Source organism: Sinocyclocheilus anshuiensis, unplaced genomic scaffold (assembly GCF_001515605.1).
Source record: "Sinocyclocheilus anshuiensis isolate Anshui unplaced genomic scaffold, SAMN03320099.WGS_v1.1 scaffold702, whole genome shotgun sequence".
NCBI classification, from domain to species: Eukaryota; Metazoa; Chordata; class Actinopteri; order Cypriniformes; family Cyprinidae; genus Sinocyclocheilus; species Sinocyclocheilus anshuiensis.
Genome location: NW_015548184.1, coordinates 2,100,517 through 2,110,183, shown reverse-complemented (window position 1 = coordinate 2,110,183; position 9,667 = coordinate 2,100,517). Strand labels below are relative to the sequence as shown.

Genomic DNA, 9,667 nt, shown 5'->3' with positions numbered 1-9,667 from the left:
TGCGCGACGAGACAAAACCAATAAAACCCATTACAAACGAGGCATTTGTTGCATCCAGTGGGGACATAATTACTAATTGTAATGACTTATACTGTGTTTTTACGCTTTCCGTTGCATATTGCGCCGCATAAACATAAAACCATGTCTGCATTTGTTAGTTTCGCTTTCACAACGAATCATACAGCATCTCCACAACATGGCGGCGGCGGCAACAATTCTACAGCAAGAATAAAGTTACGCCTCCTTTCTTTGCGTGAACATTTGGGCGGCGTTATGCAAATCTTCCCACACAGTGACGTAGACATGTGGGGGCGTGTTTAAACGAGGCGTTTTAGGAGGGCGTGGACAAGTCTTAACTTTTATAAAGAATATCTCTTTGGATTTGAGACTTTAGTCTTTGCAACTTTACAGATCTTCTTTATGCACCAAGAGCTTGTAACACTCCAAAGAGAAAGGAAAAATTGAAACCGCATCATTTAAGTAAAATTTAAGTGCTGCATCTGTTTAATGTAAAGTGCTTGTTACACTGTAAATTTTAGTCTGTCTACTTCAAAATGTCATTTTCAATTCAGTGTTTCTTTGTAATCCTTTGTGAAATTTCACAATTCTACATTTCTGAGTAAAAATAGTAAATCCCATTCCAAGTTTTTTCAGTACACTCGTTTTCTTACTGCAGTTCGCTTTGTGACCTCTGAATGTTTTTAAATACTTAAAACTGATGTCACTGATAAAGGTTCTTTGTGCGGAGTGCAAAGAACTGACTAATTCCATCAAGACGGAGAGGGTGGCACAACAGACGGAACATTAAAAAGAGTTTGATTTATCAGCAAGAATAAATCAAGTCAACACAATCAGTCTGCAGGACAGATGTTTGAACCATAAGTTTCCAGCATGTGGTGAGTCACCGTCAGATGGAGAAAAACTCCCAGCCATGAAGATGAACAGAGCAGTTTGTATCAACCTGCATCCCTATTCACTATTTATAATGTGCTGTTAATGCTCAGGCAAGATATGCTCTTTCATTACTATGTTGCATTGGCAATATATCAAAATCTAGATTTTTTTTTTTTAAAGATACCTCATGTTTATTTATTTTTCTCTTTTTGATGCATTTTATAAAATTACAGTATTGATTACTTTGTTTTATAATAATTAAAATAATGATATATATATATATATATATAAACAATTTGATAATGCATTGTGATTTCTACAGCTGTGCATCACGGCTTTGGTTTTCCAACATTCCTAAACTACAGATTTTATTTGCACTGGATCCAGATTTTACATGAAACTCCCTGCTGCTATACACATATTTCACTCTGATTCTGATAGCATGTTACAGTAAGGCACGTCCTGATTTTGCTGAGTTAGGTGTGTTCCTAGGTCAACATATCTTGTTGACCCTGGAACAACATTGTAATCCAAAAATGTAGTCTTGACCATATCCCTACACCTAAACCTAACCTTAACCATGAGTAATCCCTAAAATCAGAGGAAATGATGGATGAATGACACTGAAGTACAAGCACCAAACACTGATTGTAAGCCTAAACTTCATAAAAACAATAAAATGGTTCTTCAAATCTGATTGGTTAATCACAATGTTGTTCCAGGGTCAACAAAGATGTTGATCCAGGAACATGTCGCACTTGGTAAAATCAGGTTCTGCTTACAGTATGTTTGAGAGTCATAGCTTAAATTGAGAATGCCAACCAGACACGTTTTATTTGACTGTTACAAGTACGGACCAGTGTTTACGTTCCAATGTGGGTATTCATTGTCAGGTTGAATGCATCTCTCTGACAGACTTGGGAAATTTTCCTCTTGGGAGTTGGTGATATGTGTGCGAGACGAGGAGTGAAAGAAACCAACCCTGTGACCGGACTGCTTACGGTGTCTATTACAGCCCGCACCTCTAGGGTGACCGGATTCCTGGATCTGTATAGAGATGAGGTGCGTCAAAGGTGAATCAGGGACTGTGGCTGGGTGACAAAAGAGTGTGGATGGATAGACTGCACAGTAACATCTGTTGTTTTTGATACAGCTGGTATGACAGACATAATAAGCATTGACCATTAGAAAAATGGCAATTGCTTAATCCGGGTAACCCACAGATGTTTACTGATGCAACTCATGCATACAGACACATGCCATTTGGCATTGCTAATCACACTTGTAAGGTCTGATTCAGCAAGTATTGAATGCCTGTTTATAATGGGAATTGCAAGGACTTTAATGATTCCCAGTCTGGTTCCATTAATGATTTATTTAGCATATTTGACAAAGGCCTATTTGGGGAAAAACAAATGCAATTAAATTTTCAAACGATGAGATATTGTTCATAATAAATGTAAAACTAATTATTTAAAATTTTAGTTTCAGTAAGTAACTTTGCAACTACATGTCAACTAGCAGTTAGTAGAGTATTAGTAGACTGTCTGCTTAATATCTTCTAGCACTTTCTTTGTCAACTTATTCTACTAACCCTAAACCTACCCTAACAGTCTACTCTGAGAGTTAGTAGACATGTAGTTGCAAATTAATGAGAATTAGTTGACATGTAGTTGACATGTAGTTACAAAGTTACTTATAGTTAGTAGAATGTCTAAAGTGGACTATCGAAATAAAGTGTAACCATTTATTTTTATAAAATACTACTGACAAAACTACTGATTTAAGTCTCCCAAGCCTTAAGCATCAAAATGCAGTAAGTAAACTGTATTTGTTTAATTTTATTAAAAGAACCCACTCATAAGAGGGTTTTTTTTTTCTCCGGAAATAGGACTACACTTGTTACACATGTAAGGTTTTGATTCACTAAATCAAAGCGTCTTATAAGAGTAATTTATGCGAGAATCAGACTAGACTAGTTGCCCATAATTTTGATTCTCTATTGATTTGATACATCATTTGTTTGGGATTCAAATTATATTAGTTGCAGTCTATGGTTTTAATTCACTAAAACAAAGCGTCTCATTAGAGTCATTTGTTTAGGAATCAGACGACATTCGTTGTACTGTCTATGTTTTTCATCTGAAACGTGCTGCGATTTATATTCCAAAGCCACTCATATAATGCAGAAGCACTCAAGCAAGCAAAACGCGCAACGCACACACACGTATTTGTACTGGTGCAGAATGAGAGGACAGTAGTATTAACGAGTACGAGTACGAGTACAGGAGACCAGTATCGGGCCCGATACCGATAGGTGCATCCCTAGTTTTGATTCATTAAAACAAAGAGTAATAGGAGTCATTTGTTCAGAAATCAGACTACACTGATTGCGCTATGTAAGTTTTGCGCTATAAATTAATTAACAGTATTGATGCAACACTGAATAGTAGTGCAGGAAACATTGTCACAGTATTTTAATACTACCGTATATTCCATTCACATCAGCAGAATAATTTAAGTCTGAGAACCGTTATCGGAATGGGTTCTGTTAACGTTTCTCGCTCAAACTTTTTTTTTTTTTTTTACAAAATGGAAAAATAAATTTTTTAAAGCCAGATAGTATAGTCTACCAGAAGGGGTTTAACCGGCTGAATCTTGACCCATTGGTCACGGTGACACAGAGCAGCATATCGGAGCAAACAATAAGTGTTGTAGAGAAGTGACCGGAAGAAAGACAGACAAAGAAGTTTAACAACAAGTGGCTCAGAGCAAGGCACTAACCGTCCATGAAGGACAATAAGGACTGCGAGAGGAAGAGAGGGGAAAGGTAAACAAACAGTACAAGTGAGCAGATAGCACAACGAGCAAAGGGTTGCGTCTCTTGGGGCCCAGGCTGCGAGGATCTGATTTCATCCATTCTTTCTTCTCGGTCTGGGAGGAAGCCACCATCTCACTGGATCACAGATGCACCTGGAGTCCCCCGCAGGAAACTCCCAGTAACTTCCCTTAATTCAAAGTTAACCCTCCAAACAACCAGTTAGTTATATGTCCCCATGAGCAATTTTAAAAGAAATGTGGCAGTAGAACACAAAAAGTCTGAATCCTGAGATTTTCGCACAGTGAGCTTGTGTATGGGACGGTCCCAGAATTGACACAATAACTCATGATGATGTAAAGAAGACAGTAAACACAGTGTACTGGTATGTGTTATTCAATTCAAGACATCTGAATTCACATTGCTTCATCTGGCACTCTTTTTAGAGATGAATGAAAGGGTTTATTGTCTCTGGCTTGGCGTTATCTTACACATTTGACTACAGAGCTGCTTTATTGATGGACAGATGTTCAGTCCAATTGATTTGCATATGGACGGTCTGATAAATGTATATGGCTTGGGCACACATGTACGCTCTTTCTGTGTGTTGTGCTGTGACTTGTGAATGGACAACTACTTTCAATGTATGTTGTGACCAAACAAGTGGCAGTTTTTGAATAGAATACTACACTACTCTTTCTAATGCTGCTGTATATAGTATGTATAGTGAGAACAATATGCCATTTTTTTGCATAAAATATAACTGCGGTTTTCAACAGAGCTCACTTTATGGGAAACTTGTCATAAAATGCATTGCTCTCTGTCCCATCACTGATGAACAACAGTCTCTGCTGTTAAGATAAAGCTTTCCGAAAACAAAACACAGTGCTTCCAAAGAATGTGGCCATGATCACACTGCAGTCACATCGCCCTGACCCAACAGGGAAAAAACAATGCATTTTCAACCTCCTTCAGTTTCTGATGGGTCTGAATATTCCAGACACCAAAAAAAATGTACTCCGAAGATGACAACATCACACTTTATGGACTTTTTTCCCCCGGATTTTATGGACCTTACAGACTACCAAAGAGTGCATGGATTTTTAACCACAAGAAGACTCTTTATAAAAATAACAAACCAAATTTTGTTGGCACAGCACTTGTTGACACTTCAGAAACCATGGTCCTTATAAGAGGAAGCCCTGTTGTGGTTAGTACAAAATGAAATACGGCCCAATTTACGAACTTGGATTTCTTTGACGGACAATATGATGAGTTATTCACAAGCCACTTTTGATGAAGCACTTTTTATGAAATGTATAGAATATGGTGGAGATGGGAAAGTTGGAATAAAAAAAACTTTCTATATCTTTTTCAATTGTATGGCTGGTCATTTAAATTAAAAATAATTGTTAAAATATGTAAATGATATATGTAAGATTTTTTTATTTTTAAAGAAATTCTCACAAGCCTACATTGATTTGAACCGTTTTAAATATTAATTCTTTTAAAATGTATTTTTGTCCAGCTGAAATTTTGGGCTAAATCCTTTGATCAATTTATGCATTCTTGCTAAATAAAGTAATAATTTATTTGAAAAATAATAATATTATAATGATTATAATAATATTAAATCAATTGAATTAATTGCATAAAATGCATTAAATTGAATGAATTAATTGCATATATCAATATTTGCTGAGAAAAGCCCCCAAATAAAGACACTTTGTTGTGGCAGATAAAGCACTGAACACTTTTAAAGCTTAGAAGCTAGTATATTGTAATAAATACAATATATAATGAATCACAGTACAGTAGCATGTTCAATTTTATTTATTTTGTAATTATAATTTTGTAATTATAATTAGAGTATAAAGGACCTGGCATGTAAGCACGTGTTTGGATAAATATTGAGCTTCATATTGCATGTGGCAATCAGTTGCTATGGAGCAGACAGTTAAATCAGTGATACTGTGAGACACACTAAGGCCTCATAAAGTTTGTGGCATGTATATGAGAGGCATAGAACTTAAGTTTCAAAGGGATGATTTTGATTCTCACAAGCACCTCTGAACTCACCCTCTTGGAATAATGAATGGGAATGGAATGGCAGAGGGCTGGCGGCAGACAGCATGGGAATCTGGCTCTGAGGTAAGCACTTTCAAAGGCTTCTTAATGCACCAAAAGACACAGTGATGCACCTCAAAGATCTCTCTGCTTTTTTCTCACGCACACACAAACATATGCATGCCAGCACATGCCATACTACACTTAAAACGCACAGCACAACTCACTTTAAGGGTTAAAAACTCAATGAGTCACTGAATAGGAGACAACTGACCGGCTGCCTATGCGATGTCTACAGGATGCCAGAGAACAGAGGCCAGTCTCAGCAGCCGGGCTTGAAAATAGAAAAAAAAGAGGAAATGAGTAGAGGACGCAGTTCTGTTCTTCCTGTCAACATTTCTGAACTACTCGCTGCAGTTTTTGCCCTGTTGTCTGTCTTGTCAAGACTTTCCTAAGACAGAAAGTATTGCTTAAATGACAAATCTCTGCCTAAGGAGTCTAAGGAGTTTAGTCATCATCAGCAGATCAGATATATCAAGAGGACCCACCCATTGATAGATAAACTATTTCCACTCACCTGTTTCCAATCACTCAAGGTGTGTCTTTATGAATCACATCACTCACTGATATGCGTAACCCATTTCCTGTTTTATGTTAAGTAACTTAAGGTTACTTTCTATAAACACACACCACATATTATGAAATAAATCAATAAAAAATGAAAACCATAAGTATTATCACTCGCAATGGGCTTCTATATTATTACCTCAGTGAACAGTGCAGTAAAAATGTGCTGTCTGAAGTAATTTGCAACGGGAACCTTACGAGGAGTTACTCAAAGTATTCACTACGCCTTGGAATGCAACATGTTCTGGGATGAGGTGTGTTCAAAGATGAGCAATCAAGTTCCGACCTGGATCAGCTTTGACTAAACTCAGGAATATGTCAGACCCCCACGGCATGTATGCCTTCGTTCTGTTTTTCTAATGGTTATCTGCATGTGTGCATTTAATGCCAATGAAGACTTGAAGGTCTGACTGTCAGAAAACTTACACAAATAACTGTCATGTCGTGACACGTGTGTCAGATTCCTCTGAGAATTGCAAGTGTGTGAAGTACAAAAAGTTCCCCATGTCATGAAACTCTGACTTGAGGGAGAGTTGAAGATGATGATAATAAATTAGTCTTTTTCTCACTTAGGAATGAATGGCCTAGAATTAATTATATTTTACACTGAAGTCCAAAATGAGAAAACTTTTAACAGGTGATGCTAGGATTTTCTTCCATGCACCTAAAATTCAATTGATAATTTTAAATATTGTAGTTAAAAACATGTATATATTTTTGCTTTATTATTTTTCACTTTTTTTAAACTTATCCATGGAAGCTATGTAAGTGTTAAGAGTTGGTCAAAAATATGATGTTACAAGTAGGCTACAAAAGTAAAACAGTGAACTTTCTAATACTTCTACAAGACGTGCTACCATAACCTGGATGAATTAAAACGTTCACAGGCGAACAAGTCATCGATTTTTACTCTCTGGTTACGAATGAAAAATGTTTGAAAATCATTAGCTCTGTCATGTGAGTTTAAATTGAAATGACGGGGGGGGGGAAGAAGTTAAGCGCTTACCCGGTCAAAACTCTTTCAGTCTCTGTCCGTGTCGAGTGTGCTGGGGTCAGTTTAGCTGGCCTGTTTAATAGCTCTGTAGTCCTGTTGCTCCTCAGGGGTGTGCAGAAGTGTTCAGCTCTCTCTCAAAGTACCGAATGAGAGAATGCTAGCGCTTAACTCTTCCATGCGTTACTATAGAGGAAGTTGAGTGAGTCACACAAGCTCCCGCCCCAATGAATGAACGGTCTTCCTTGTTTTCTGAAGGAAGTTTCAACGAATGATCTTTAAATTGAGACAGTTTGCATTGTTATTTGTCTGACTTGCCGTTTGCAGGTAGCTTAGAGCGCAAGAGATGTCTGTCTGTAGTAAATGAAAGTAGCACAATACATACCTGTTACTTGACACCCACATCTGAGGAGAAATATTCGTCATGACAATGAACAACTTTTTTTCCACTCCGTAACCGCACTGCTCATGGGGGGATGGAGCATATTTTAGACTCGGTTAATTCAACAGAGCTGAAATTATTTAATTATTTAATTATTATTATTTTAATCTAAACCAGTCTAACCATTAGAATAGAGAAAGTATGTGTTTTCTCTCTCTCTCTCTCTAAAGGTGGAAATGTCTCGTTCAGTGGAGCACATGTCCTGTAGCTTCCTTATGAGATTCTGGGAGGTTTTTGTATTCACAGGGGTTTATTTTATTTTATTTTATTTAGTTTTTAAGTATATGGTCAAATTTGTTGTTTTGGAAACTTTTATCAATGGAAAGTTTTTAATTGTCTTGAATATGTCATTATTTTTTGCTACTTTTCAAATGACTTTTATGAATAGATTTTTTTTTTTTAATAAGAAAACCTTTTTCAAAATTCCAATAAGGTGCTATGGTATGATGTGATGAACGTGCAAATATAAAAGAATGTGAAAAAGGTTTAAAATATGATTTAATATTTAATACTTGCAGCAAAAAAATGACCTTTTATTCCAAAATATTTCAAATACTGCTAGTTAGCAGAATGCTATTTAACACATTAATGTGTTTAATATTAAAATTCGTTGTGAGTAAAAGAGATGGGATGTAAATGACAGTGTGGTGGAAATGATGGCGAAAAAAAACTATGTCATTCGTGATTTAAAACCGTTTTGTCTCACTCCTCAGTAATGGATGAACAAATTATTGCTACATGATATTCACTAAAGTTTTCTATAGAAACACTTCAGGCACTTACATGTGTTATTGTATAACAAAGAGGTAAGTGTTGCATTGATATTAGTTTTCGCTATGTGGTTATGTTTGTAATGTAATACTTAAGATACAAAGATACAATATAAAGAGCCTCTTACACGATTAAAGAGAGTTACTTTGTCCTTGTACTAATTCAGGCAGCCGCAGAAAACAATGAGCAATTGTTGTAAATGAAATGATGCCGTTTGTGTGCAGCTATATCATTAGAGATGATATAACTGAAACTAAATTATTAACTGTATCTTGAGTTTACTTGCTTGTATGATTTGCTAACAATAAATGGATTCAATGATTGTCTCAGAACAGGTCGTGCATGACCTTACCAACGAGTTCATACATAATTCAAATTCATTAAATTACACCCCTAGCAAGAACAACACCTCTTGTTTTTCTCTTTAACACGTTATGATGTACCATGTCTGATCCTCAGCGTCATGACTGTAATGCCATTGGGCTTTTATTACCACTCTTTAACAGTTTAAAAGAAAGGTTTATCAAATTACACCAAATTTAATCAAGTGTAAACTGTGAAATACCTCCACTGCTTACGATAATCATTCCACTTATCCCTGAAAAAAAAAAACAGACAACTGTGTCCTTGTCTGTCATATCTTTAGATGTTTCTAATGTCTTTAGGACCTTAAAACCCTTTTTTACTGACATTTTGTACTGCCAGCACAAACTGGGTAATGTAAATAGTGGGGTGACTGTTAATTGTACCATATCCACTCTTTACAGGGTTTTGTGGTCGAATTTTGAGAGTGAGAACCAAACAATCAAGAGAGGCCTTTTCCTGGAAGGATAGGGTTCAGATGGCGTTGTTAACATCCTTGGTAAAACCTGAAATTATAAGTTTTAAATCTATTAAATGCTTTCCTCTGATTTAAAAAATACTCCTCAAAAACCTTTCCCGCTGACACAGGAGTAAAACGTGAATAAGATTTACCACAATCCAGACTATCCACCATTTACAATTTGTATGAATGGAATCAAGCAAACTACATCTATTACTTGAATATGACCACTCA

The 9,667-nt window shown here is 36.3% G+C and overlaps 1 protein-coding gene across 2 annotated transcripts in view; it reads right to left on the bottom strand.

Moving 5' to 3' along the window:
• The window catches only part of LOC107704953 (four and a half LIM domains protein 3-like), a 39,553-nt gene extending 31,880 nt beyond the window's left edge, over positions 1–7,673 (bottom strand). Inside the window, exons 1-2 of one of the 2 annotated variants that reach the window (XM_016508032.1) lie at positions 7,413–7,673; positions 6,054–6,113 (exon numbers count right to left, since the gene is read on the bottom strand). The gene's annotated coding sequence lies outside the window, so the exon portion shown is untranslated. The remainder of the gene's footprint in view (positions 1–6,053; positions 6,114–7,412) is intronic. The other variant, XM_016508034.1, reaches the window with a different exon arrangement.
• Positions 7,674–9,667: the final 1,994 nt, after the last annotated feature.